We start from the raw sequence: 11,806 nt of genomic DNA on the forward strand, positions 1-11,806 counted from the left end.
GAAAGAGCTACTATATTTTGCTCCTTCCTAACCTATCCCCCATTATTGAATTTTCTCCCTTTACCCTCTCCCCTTTCGAAAGTGTTTGTTTTTGATTACCTCCACCCTCATCTGTCCTCCCTTCTATCATCCCCCCTTTTTATCTTCTTCTTCCTCCTTTTCTCCTGTGGGGTAAGATACCCAATTGAGTATGTATGGTATTCCCTCCCCAGGTCAAATCTGATGAGAGCAAGATTCACTCATTCCCCTTCACCTGCCTTCTCTTCCCATCCTACAAAACTGCTTTTTCTTGCAACTTTTATGCCAGATAATTTACCCCATTCTATCTATCTCTATCTCCCTCTCTCAATATATTCCTCCCTCATCCCTTAATTTGATTTTATTTCTTTTAGATATCTTCCCTTCATCTTCAACTCACCCTGTGTGCTTCAGCTACCCTAATACTGGTCTCACAAATCATACACATCATCTTTCCATGTAGGAATGTAAACAAAACAATTCAACTTTAGTAAGTCCCTTGCACAGACGTTCAAAAAGAAAAAAAAAAGTTTTTGCATGCAACTATGAAATAAGATACACAGGCAATGGGGAGTAGAAATTTTGCTTGCCCTACAAAAAAGGAAGGGAAAAGGGGATGGGAGGGGAGTGGGGTGACAGAAGGGAGGGCTGACTGGGGAACAGGGCAACCAGAATATATGCCATCTTGGAGTGGGGGGGAGGGTAGAAATGGGAAGAAAATTTGTAATTCAAACTCTTGTGAAAACCAATGCTGAAAACTAAATATGTTAAATAAATAAATTAAATTTAAATCTAAATTTAATTACCTTTTCATGCTTTTCTTGATTCTTGTGTTTGAAAGTCAAATTGTCTATTCAGCTCTGGTCTTTTCACTGAGAAAGCTTGAAAGTCCTCTATTTTATTGAAAATCCATATTTTGCCTTGGAGCATGATACTCAGTTTTGCTGGGTAGGTGATTCTTGGTTTTAATCCTAGTTCCACTGACCTCCAGAATATCGTATTCCAAGCCTTCGATCTCTTAATGTAGAAGCTGCCAGATCTTGGGTTATTCTGATTATGTTTCCACAGTACTCAAATGGTTTCTTTCTGGCTGCTTGCAATATTTTCTCCTTGATCTGGGAGCTCTGGAATTTGGTGACAATATTCCTAGGAAATTTCTTTTTGGGATCTATTTGAGGAGGTGATCGGTGAATTCTTTCAATTACTATTTTGCTCTGTGGCTCTAAAATATCAGGGCAGTTCTCCTTGATAATTTCTTGAGAGATGATATCTAGGCTCTTTTTTTTGATCATGACTTTCAGATCACAGGCTAGGAAAGTGGTAAACACACTTCTCCCTAGATCATATCACCCTGGAAGAACTAAAAATTTACAGATCCCTAGAAGTATCTCTGAAAATAGCTGCACAAAACCCCTGAAGCTTAGGATGGTTTGCCCACCACTTTAGAAGCAAATCCTCACTTTGACAAAGACTTAAAAATCAAACAATAACCTGGAAAGTAAGCAAAAAATCCCAGTAAAACAGAAAAAAACTCTGACCATAGAAAGTTACTATGGTAACAAGGAAGATCAAAACATATACTCAGAAGATAACAAAGTCAAAGCTCCTACATCTAAAACCTCAGAGAAAAATATGAATTGGTCTCAGGCCATGGAAGTGTTCAAAAAGGATTTTGAAAATCAAGTAAGAGAAATAGAGGAAAAATTTGGAAGAGAAGTAAGAGTGATGCAAGAAAATCATGAAAAAAAGAGTCAACAGCTTGGTAAAGGCCACACACACGTGCACGCACGCACACACACACATACACACACACACACACTCATACACACATACACACACAAAATACTGAAGAAAATAACACCTTAAAAAACAGTCTAGGTCACATGGCAAAAGAGGTACAAAAAGCCAATGAGGAGAAGAATGCCTTCAAAGCAGAACTGGCCAAATGGAAGAGAAGGCACAAATCTCACTGAAGAAAATAATTCCTTGGGAGCCAAGATGGCAGACTAAAGGCAGGGACTTGCCCGAGCTTTCCCACAAACCTCAACAAAATACCTTTAAATAATGATTCTAAACAAATTCTAGGGCAGCAGAACCCATGAAAAGCTGGAGTGAAATAATTTCCCAGAGCAAGACACTTTGGAAGATCTTCAGGAAAGGTCTATCGCACCAGGGCAAGAGAAGAGTGCAATCCAGTGCAGGCTGCACCAGCTCTGACAGGACCAGAGTAAAACAAGAGTAGGCCTCAGGGTGAGTGAATTAGTGGCAGCAGGGGACTCTGCCTCCCCAAGCAGTCCATTACAGTATTGTGTAGCTCTTATTACTAGAAAGTTCTTTCTTATACTAAGCCTAAATTTGTCTTTTTGCCAACTACTAGAGTTAACTACTGACTGTAACAACAATGTTGCTAGCAACTACTGTGGAGGTGAAAGACCAACAAGACCAACAAGATGAGCACACAGAAGGGCTGCTAGCACAGATCCTTTGATCTGCTTTCCTAAGGAAAGCAACTTTGCAGGGTTAACAATCTCACTTTAATTAAACATACATATACCATTCATTTAGTTTAGGGGAAAAAGTCAGTACCCTGAACTTCAGAGCAAATACAAACAGAAGTTTCAAACAGAAAATATAAACAGATCAACAAACAGGCTTTTGGCTGATCATAGCAATACATGCATAGTTATCAGAGAGAAAAGCACTACCATCTGGGTTTTCAAAGCTGGGGGGTGGGGGGGACTGCTTCAACAGCTACCAGAGTCTCATCAACAATATTCTTTCACTGAGTGTGACCCCAAAACAAAACACTAACCTCAGATCTTATATACATTACTCAGGTCCCTGGTGCACTTGATTACCTCAGTGCTGAGAAGCATTCAAATTAAAAACACCAAAAAGTCCCATTTTGCTTGCCTTTACATTTGAAAGGCAAGACTCATCAAAAGTACTTGATTACCTCAGTGCTGAGAAGCACTCCAAAACAAAAGACAAAAGGGTCCCACTTTACCTGCCACATTCAAACAAAGGCAAAACTCACTAAAGGCCCTTGATGGCTTTAGCATTCCAAAAGAGAAAAACAGCACAAAGTCCTACCCTAACTACACAACACTGACTTGCAGCTACTCATTGTGAAAGAAAGCGGCTAAAGAGACCTAAGGGTAATATTTTGTAACAAGGTCAAATAAAGGAGAATGTGAAAATTTTGAAGCAAGTTTCTCTGATAAAGATCTCATTTTTCAAGTATATAGGAAACTGTGTCAAATTTATAAAAATAAGACCAATTTCCCAATTGATAAATGACCAAAAGATATGACCAATTTTCAGATGAAGTAATCAAAGCTATCTATAGCCATATGAATAAGTCCTCTAACTCACTATTGATTGGAGGAATGCAAATTAAAACAATTCTGAGGTCCTACTTCATACCTATTAGATTGGCTAATAGGACAGAAAAGGAAAATGACAAATTCTGAAAGGGATTTGAGAAAACTGGGACACTAATGCACTGGTGGTGTGAAATGATCCAACCATTCTGAAGAGCAATTTGGAACTATGCCCAAAGGGCTGTAAAAATGGGCACAGTCTTTGATCTAGCAATATCACTTCTAAGTCTATATCCTAATGACATTTTAAAAAAGGACCAATTTTTGTAGCAGCTCTTTTTGTGGTAGCTAAGAATTGGAAATCAAAGGGATACCCATTAATTGGAGAATGGCTAAACAAGCTGTGGTATATGATTGAATAGGAATATTATTATGCTTTAAGAAATGACAAGAAGGATGATTTCAGAAAAATATCTGGAAAGACTTACATGAACTGATGCATAGTGAAGGGAACAGAACCAGGAGAACATTATGCACAGTAACAGCAATGTTGTTTGATGAAGAACTATTAATGAGTCAGCTATTCTCAACAATAATACAGTGACCTGAGGCCACAACAAAGGACAAATGATGAAACATACTATCTGCCTCCAGAGAAAGAACTGATGTTCTTTGAATACATACTGGAGCATGCTATTTTTAGCTTTTTTTATTTCACTTTTTTTTTTCTTTTTATTTGAGTCTTCTTGTGCAAAATTACTAATATGGACATGTTTTACATAATTGCACATATGTAATTTGTGTCTGCTTGCTTACCACCTTAGTGATGGGGGAGGGAATGGAGGGAGGGAGGCATAGAATTTGGAACTCAATACTTTATATAAAAATATTAAAATAATGAAAACATATAGTTCCTTTGCTATTAAGCCATAGTTGCCTCTCCTTGATAGGAGGACTAGTTTAACATTAAGCTTATTTGGGAGTGGAGCCAAGATGGTGGCTGGAAAGCAGCAACTAGCATGAACTCCCAGCCGAGTCCCTCCATAAACCTATAAAAATGGCTCTGAACCAATTCTACAGCTGCAGAACCCACAAAACAGCAGAGGGAAGCAGGGCTCCATCCCAGGACAGGCTGGATGGTCTCTGAGTGAGGTCTATACTTCATGGAGCTGGGAGCAGAGCGGAGCGGAGTGGAGCAGAGCCCAGCATGAGCGGCACAGACCAACCAGACCAGGAGCTGGGTGGAGTGTGCCCTAGTGCCTTGAATCAGTGAGATGCAGCAGTTACCAGGCTTTTCAACCCACAAACACCAAAGACAGTGGAGAAGGTTAGTGGGAAAAGCTGTGGGAGTGGAAGGAGTTCGCGGTTTGGTTACCACGCCAGGGGCAGTCGAGGTGGGGTAGGTACAGAAGTACAGCTGCAGTTGCTTCTGGCCCCAGGCCCACCTGGTGGGAGGAATTAAGTGTTGGATATGAGCAGGAGTGAAGAGCCTGCTGAAGATCTAAGTCCAGTCCAGGTTGGAGGCTCTTGAGGAAGGAGGAGTGCTGGTGTGGCAGAGCTGGCACATCCCCCCAAGCCTGGAACATAGAACTCTTTAGTCTACAAGCAATCATACCCCACTGAAAAACTCAAGGGTCAAGTTAGTTGGTTGGGAATATGGCCAGGCAGTGAAAACGCACCCAGATTCAGTCTCAGACTTTGGATTCTTTCTTTGGTGACAAAGAAGAACAAAACATACAGACAGAAGAAGTTAACAAAGTCAAAGAGACTACAACAAAAGCCTCCAAGAAAAACATGAACTGGTCGCAGGCCATGGAAGAGCTCAAAAAGGATTTAGAAAAGCAAGTTAGAGAAGTAGAGGAAAAATTGGGAAGAGAAATGAGAAGGATGCGAGAAAACCATGAAAAACAAGTCAATTGTGGTGCGGAGCCAAGATGGCCACATGAAGGCAGCATCTTACCAGAGCTCTCTCACAAGGTCTGTCATATTCCCATAAAAAACTGAATTTGAGCAGATTTGAGAAAGTCAGAAACCGCAAGCAGTCTGCATGAGGCGGATTTCTGAGCTGGGAGAGTCTGAAGGACCGAAGGCACAAATCTGTAGGCTCGGAGAGGGGTCGGAGTGCGGCGAGCGGAGCTGCTCCAGACCAAAGCGGAGGTGGCTGGCCGGGAAATTCATGTGGGAGACAGGCTGGGAGAAAGCTTGGCGCCGGAAACCGGTGCAGATCCCCAGGCCACCCAACACAGGACAGCAGTCTGTGGAAGCGAGGAGAGGCAGCACAATGCCACCGGCTGTAAAACACCAACTCCTGACGCTTGCAACCCAGAAACTCAGGTTCTCGAACTTCCGGGAGACATAATGGCCCGGTAAATGGCTCTAATCCCTCCCCCCCTCACCCAGAGAGTTCCTCGGGAAAAATTAAAAAAAAGAACGCTGGAATAAAGGAGAAATAAGTGGGGCTTCAGTGGTCAAATAGTACAAGTGCATTAGTCCCAGAGGGGCAGAGTTGGCAGGGGTCAACACCAGGAGTCCAGACGTAATCTTGCTCCCCCAGGGGAAGTGCCAGACATCAGCTCAAACAACAAACAGCTGAGACCATTGCTGAAAAGCAAGTGCTGGAGAGCACCCATAGGGAGTGAGATGCCAGGGAGCCAGACCTCTCCCCCACACCTCAGGAAACTGAAGGCTATAATTCTAGACTCACCACCCCCAGAATTAGAAAGCTGGGTCAGAGAGTCCTGAGCACCATAGACAGAAACTTGTTGAAAAGCCAGGAAAAGGCAAAACAACAAACATGAAGAAGAACACACAAAAAAACGAGGACAATAGATTCTTTTTATGGAGACAGGCAGGATCAAAATACCAATATGGAAGGGGACTGCAATGACACTATAGACGTGTCTGATACCTCAAAAGGTAATGTGAACTGATCTCCAGCTCAAAAAGCATTGCTGGAAGAGCGAAAGGAGGATTTCAAAAACCAAATGAGGGAGGTAAAAGAAAACATGGAAAAAATGGAAAAGTCCCTAAAGAATAAGATTGGTGAAATGGCTATGGAGATTCAGAATCTACAGAGAGAAAATGACACCCTGAGAGGCAAAATCAACCAATTGGAAAAGGAGACTCAAAAGCAAAATGAAAACACTAACTCATTAAAAATTAGAGTTGAGCAAGTGGAAGCTAATGAACCTATGGGGCACCAAGAAGTAGTAAAGCAAAACGTTAAGAATGAAAAAAAAAAATAGAAAAAAACGTGAAATACCTGATTGGGAAAACAACTGACCTGGAAAATAGATCCAGGAGAGACAATTTAAGAGTTATTGGTCTACCAGAAATCCACAATGAAAAAAGGAGCCTTGACAGTATCTTTGAAGAAATTATCAAAGGCAACTGCCCAGAGGTCCTAGAACCACAGGGCAAAATAGTCATTGAAAGAATTCACTGATAATGCCCTGAAAGAGATCCCAAACTGAAAACACCAAGAAATATTATAGCCAAATTTCAGAACTATAAACTCAAGGAGAAAATACTGCAAGCAGCCAAAAAGAAGAAATTCACATATCATGGAACTACAGTCAGTATCACACAGGATCTCTCAGCTTCCACATTAAAAGACAGGAGAAATTGGAATATGATATTCTGAAGGGCAAAGGAGCTGGGACCACAACCAAGGATCAACTACTCAGCAAAACTAAGCATAATTTTTCAGGCAAGGAGAGGGACATTCAATGAAATAAGGGAATTCCAGACCTTCCTGATGAAAAGGCCCGAACTCAATGGAAAATTTGATCTCCAAATACAAAACTCAAGAGAGACATAAACCAGAGGGAAAAACCCCACAAACCTTATTAACCAATAAGGGCAGGTTGTTTGCACCTTTATGTGGGATTACATCACCTTATGTATGTTTTATATATATAATACGTATATATGTCAGTCTTGAGAATGGTACAGATATTATGACAATTGAAAGGGATATACATAGGTTGTGAATGCCTGTATAAATTAACTGATGTAAAGATAAAATTGTAAGTAAGAGATATAAAGGGAGGGCTAAAAGAGAGGAGGTAAGGAGGTAGTAGAAAAGGGTAAATAACATCGAATGAAGTGGCACAAAAACATATTATAATAGAGGGAAAGAAGGGAGGGAGAAGAGCAGTATTTGAGCTTTACTTTCATCTGATCTAGTTCAAGAAGGGAATAACATACCCTGATAAGTTTAGAAATCTAACTTGTACTATGGGAAGTAGGAGGGGATGGGGGGAAGAAAGGGAGGGGGGTGGTCAGAAGGGAGGGGAGAAGTAGTAAATGGGAAATGGTAATATAAGCGAGGGGAATAAAGAGGGAGGGTAAACTGAGGAAGGCAGCAGTCAAAGGCAAAATTTTGTTGAGAAGGAGAAGGGGAAAGGGAGAAGTAAAAGCATAAACAGGGGGAACTGGGATGGAGAAAAAGACACAGATAGAAATCATAACTCTGAACTTGAAGGGGATGAATGCTCTCACAAAACAGAAGTGGATAGCAGAATGGATTACAAACCATAATCCTATAATATGCTGTTTACAAGAAATGCATTTGAAACAGAGGGATACACATAGGGTAAAGGTAAAAGGCTGGAGTAAAATATACTGTGCCTCAGCAAAAGTAAAAAAAGCAGGTGTAGCAATCCTAATCTCAGACAAAGCAAAAGTAAAGATAGATTTAATTAAAAGAGATAAGGAAGGACATTATATCCTGCTAAAAGGCATCATAAACAATGAAGCAATATCATTGCTTAACATATATGCACCAAGTGGTAAGGCATATAAATTCTTAGAGGAGAGGTTAAGGGAGTTACAGGAAAAATAGACAGCAAAACTATAATATTGGGAGACCTCAACCTCTGCCTTTCTGAACTTGATAAATCTAACCTAAAAATAAATAAGAAAAAAGTTAAGGAGGTAAACAGAATTTTAGGAAAGGCAGATATGATAGACCTCTGGAGAAAACTGAATGGGGATAAAAAGGAATATACTTTCTTCTCAGCGGTACATGGAACATATTCAAAAATTGACCATGTACTAGGGCATAAAAACCTCACAATCCAGTGCAGAAAAGCAGAAGTAGTCGAAGCACCCTTTTCAGATCATGAAGCAATAAGAATCGTTTTTAATAAAGAGCCATGGAAAAATAAGCTAAAAACTAATTGGACACTAAATAATTTAATTCTAAAGATTGAGTGGGCCAAAGAACAAATCAGAGATACAATTAATAACTTCATTCAAGAGAATGACAATAGTGAAACAATATACCAAAACTTACGGGATGCAGGAAAAGCAGTTCTTAGGGGAAGTTTTATATCTCTAAATGCCTACATGAATAAAATAGGGAAAAAGGAGATCAATGATCTGGGCATACAGCTGAAAAAACTAGAAAAAGAGCAAATTGAAAACCCCCAATAAACTACCAAATTAGATATACTGAAAATCAAAGGAGAGATTAATAAAATTGAAACCAAGAAAACTATTGAATTAATAAATAAAACAAAGAGCTGGTTTTATGAAAAAAACAATAAAATTGATAAACCTTTGGCCAATTTGATTAAAAAAAAGAAAGAAGAAAATCAAATTGCCAGTATCAAAAATGAAAACGGTGAGTTCACCTCTAATGAAGAGGAAATCAAAACAATAATTAGGAATTGTTTTGTGCAACTGTATGCCCATAAATCTGACAACCTTAGAGATATGGATGAATATCTACAAAAACATAAACTGCCCAGGCTAACAGAAAAGGAATAAAATTTCTTAATAACCCCATCTCAGAAAAAGAAATTGAGCAAGCCATCAATGAACTCCCTAGGAAAAAATCTCCAGGGCCAGATGGTTTTACATGTGAATTCTATCAAACACTTAAAGAAAAACTAATTCCAATACTTTGTATACTATTTGGGAAAATAGGTGAAGAAGGAGTCCTACCAAAATCTTTTTATGACACAAATATTGTAGTAATACCCAAACCAGATAGAGTCAAAACAGAGAAAGAAAATTATAGACCAATTTCTCTAATGAATATTGATGCAAAAATTTTAAATAAAATATTAGCAAAAAGATTACAGTAACTCATCACGAGAATAATCACTATGACCAGGTAGGAGTTACTCCAGGAATGCAAGGCTGGTTCAATATTAGGAACACTATTAGCATAATTGACCATATCAACAACAAAACCAGCAGAAACCATATGATCATCTCAATAGTTGCAGAAAAAGCCTTTGACAAACTACAACACCCATTCCTATTAAAAACACTAGAAAGCATAGGAATAAATGGAACCTTCCTTAAAATTATAAATAGCATCTACCTAAAACCATCAGCAAGCATTATTTGTAATGGGGATAAGGTAGATGCATTCCCAATAAGACCAGGGGTGAAACAAGGATGTCCATTATCACCCCTATTACTCACTTTGGTACTAGAAACGTTAGCTGTAGCAATAAGAGAAGAAAAAGAAATTGAAGGAATTAGAATAGGAAAAGAAGACACTAAATTATCACTTTTTGCAGATGATATGATGATTTATTTGGAGAATCCTAGATAATCAAGTAAAAAACTACTTGAAATAATAAACAACTTTAGCAAAGTTGCAGGATATAAAATAAAACCCACATAAATCTTCAGCATTCCTATACATTACTGACAAAGCCCAACAGCAAGAGATAGAAAGAGAAATTCCATTCAAAGTTATTGTTGACACTATAAAATATTTGGCAGTCTATTTGCCAAGACAAACCCAGGGCCTATATGAACATAACTATGACACACTTTTCACGCGAATAAAGTCAGATCTAAATAAATGGAAAAATATCAGTTACTCATGGTTAGGCCGAGCTAATATAATTAAAATGACAATTTTACCTAAATTAATCTATCTATTCAGTGCCATACCAATCTAACTACCAAAAAATTATTTTACTGATCTGGACAAAATAATAACAAAATTCATCTGGAAAAACAAAAGGTCTAGAATAACTAGGGTATTAATGAAAAGAAATGCTAGAGAAGGTGGCCTAGCGATACCAGATATTGAACTGTACTACAGAGCAGCAGTCGTCAAAACTACCTGGTACTGGCTAAGAAACAGGGGTGTGGATCAGTGGAATAGGATAGGTACACAAGTAGGAGATATCAACCAGTTTAGCAATCTATTCTTTGATAAACACAAAGAGGCCAGCTTTTTGGCTAATAATTCATTATTTCACAAAAACTTTGGGGAAAATTGGAAAATGGTAGGGCAGAAACTGGGCATAGACCAATATCTTACACCATATACCAAAATAAAGTCAAAATGGGTTCATGATTTAAGAGTAAAGGCTGATACTATAAGTAATTTGGAAGAGCAAGGGATAGTCTATTTATCAGATTTATGGAAAAGAAAAGAATTCATGACCCAACAAGAGATAGAGAGCATTACAAAATGCAAAATGGATAATTATGATTATGTTAAATTGAAAGGTTTTTGGACAAAAAAATGCCAATGCAACAAGAATTGGGAGGGAAGCAGAAAATTGGGAGAAAATCTTTGCAACTAGTATCTCTGATAAACGCCTCATTTCTAAAATATACAGGGAACTGAGACAAATATATAGGAACAGAAGCCATTCCCCAACTGAGAAATGGTCAAAGGATATGAACCTGGCAGTTTTCAGAGGAAGAAATTAAAGCTATCTATAGGCATATGAAAAAATGCTCTGGATCACTACTGATTAGAGAAATGCAAATCAAAACAACTCCTAGATACCACATCTCTCCTGTCAGATTGGCTAAAATAACAAAACATGAAAATGATAAATGCTGGAAAGGATGTGGGGAAATTGGAACATTGTTACATTGCTGGTGGAGTTGTGAGCTGATCCAGCCATTTTGGAGAGCAATTTGGAACTATACCCAAAGGGCTATAAAAATGTTCATACCCTTTGACCCAGCATTACCACTTCTAGGGTTGTATCCCAATGAAATCACACAAGCGGGAAAAGGATCCATATGTACAAGGATATTTATAGCAGCTCTTTTTGTGGTAGCCAAGAATTGGAAATCAAAGAGATGCCCATCAATTGGGGAACGGCTGAACAAGCTGTGGTATATGAAGGTAATGGAATACTATTGTGCCATAAGAAATGGGGATGATATGGACTTCGTAACAACCTGGAAAAACCTACACGACATAATGCTGAGTGAGCGGAGCAGAGCCAGGAGAACATTGTACACAACCACAGATATATGGACTCCGTGAGGACCAACCCTGACATACTTCGCTCTTCTCAGCATCGTAAGGTGCAAGGACAACTCCAGGGGACTCACGATTCATTCCATTGGTCATAATTATTCTCCACAACTTGACTAGTGCATAAATTAATTCAATGCGAAGTTATACATGGTAGTTATATGAGATTCCAGGCCATCTTGGGGAGGGAGGAGGGAGGGAGGGGAGA

The sequence above is a fragment of the Trichosurus vulpecula genome, chromosome 1 (genome assembly GCF_011100635.1).
Source record: "Trichosurus vulpecula isolate mTriVul1 chromosome 1, mTriVul1.pri, whole genome shotgun sequence".
Classification (NCBI taxonomy): Eukaryota; Metazoa; Chordata; class Mammalia; order Diprotodontia; family Phalangeridae; genus Trichosurus; species Trichosurus vulpecula.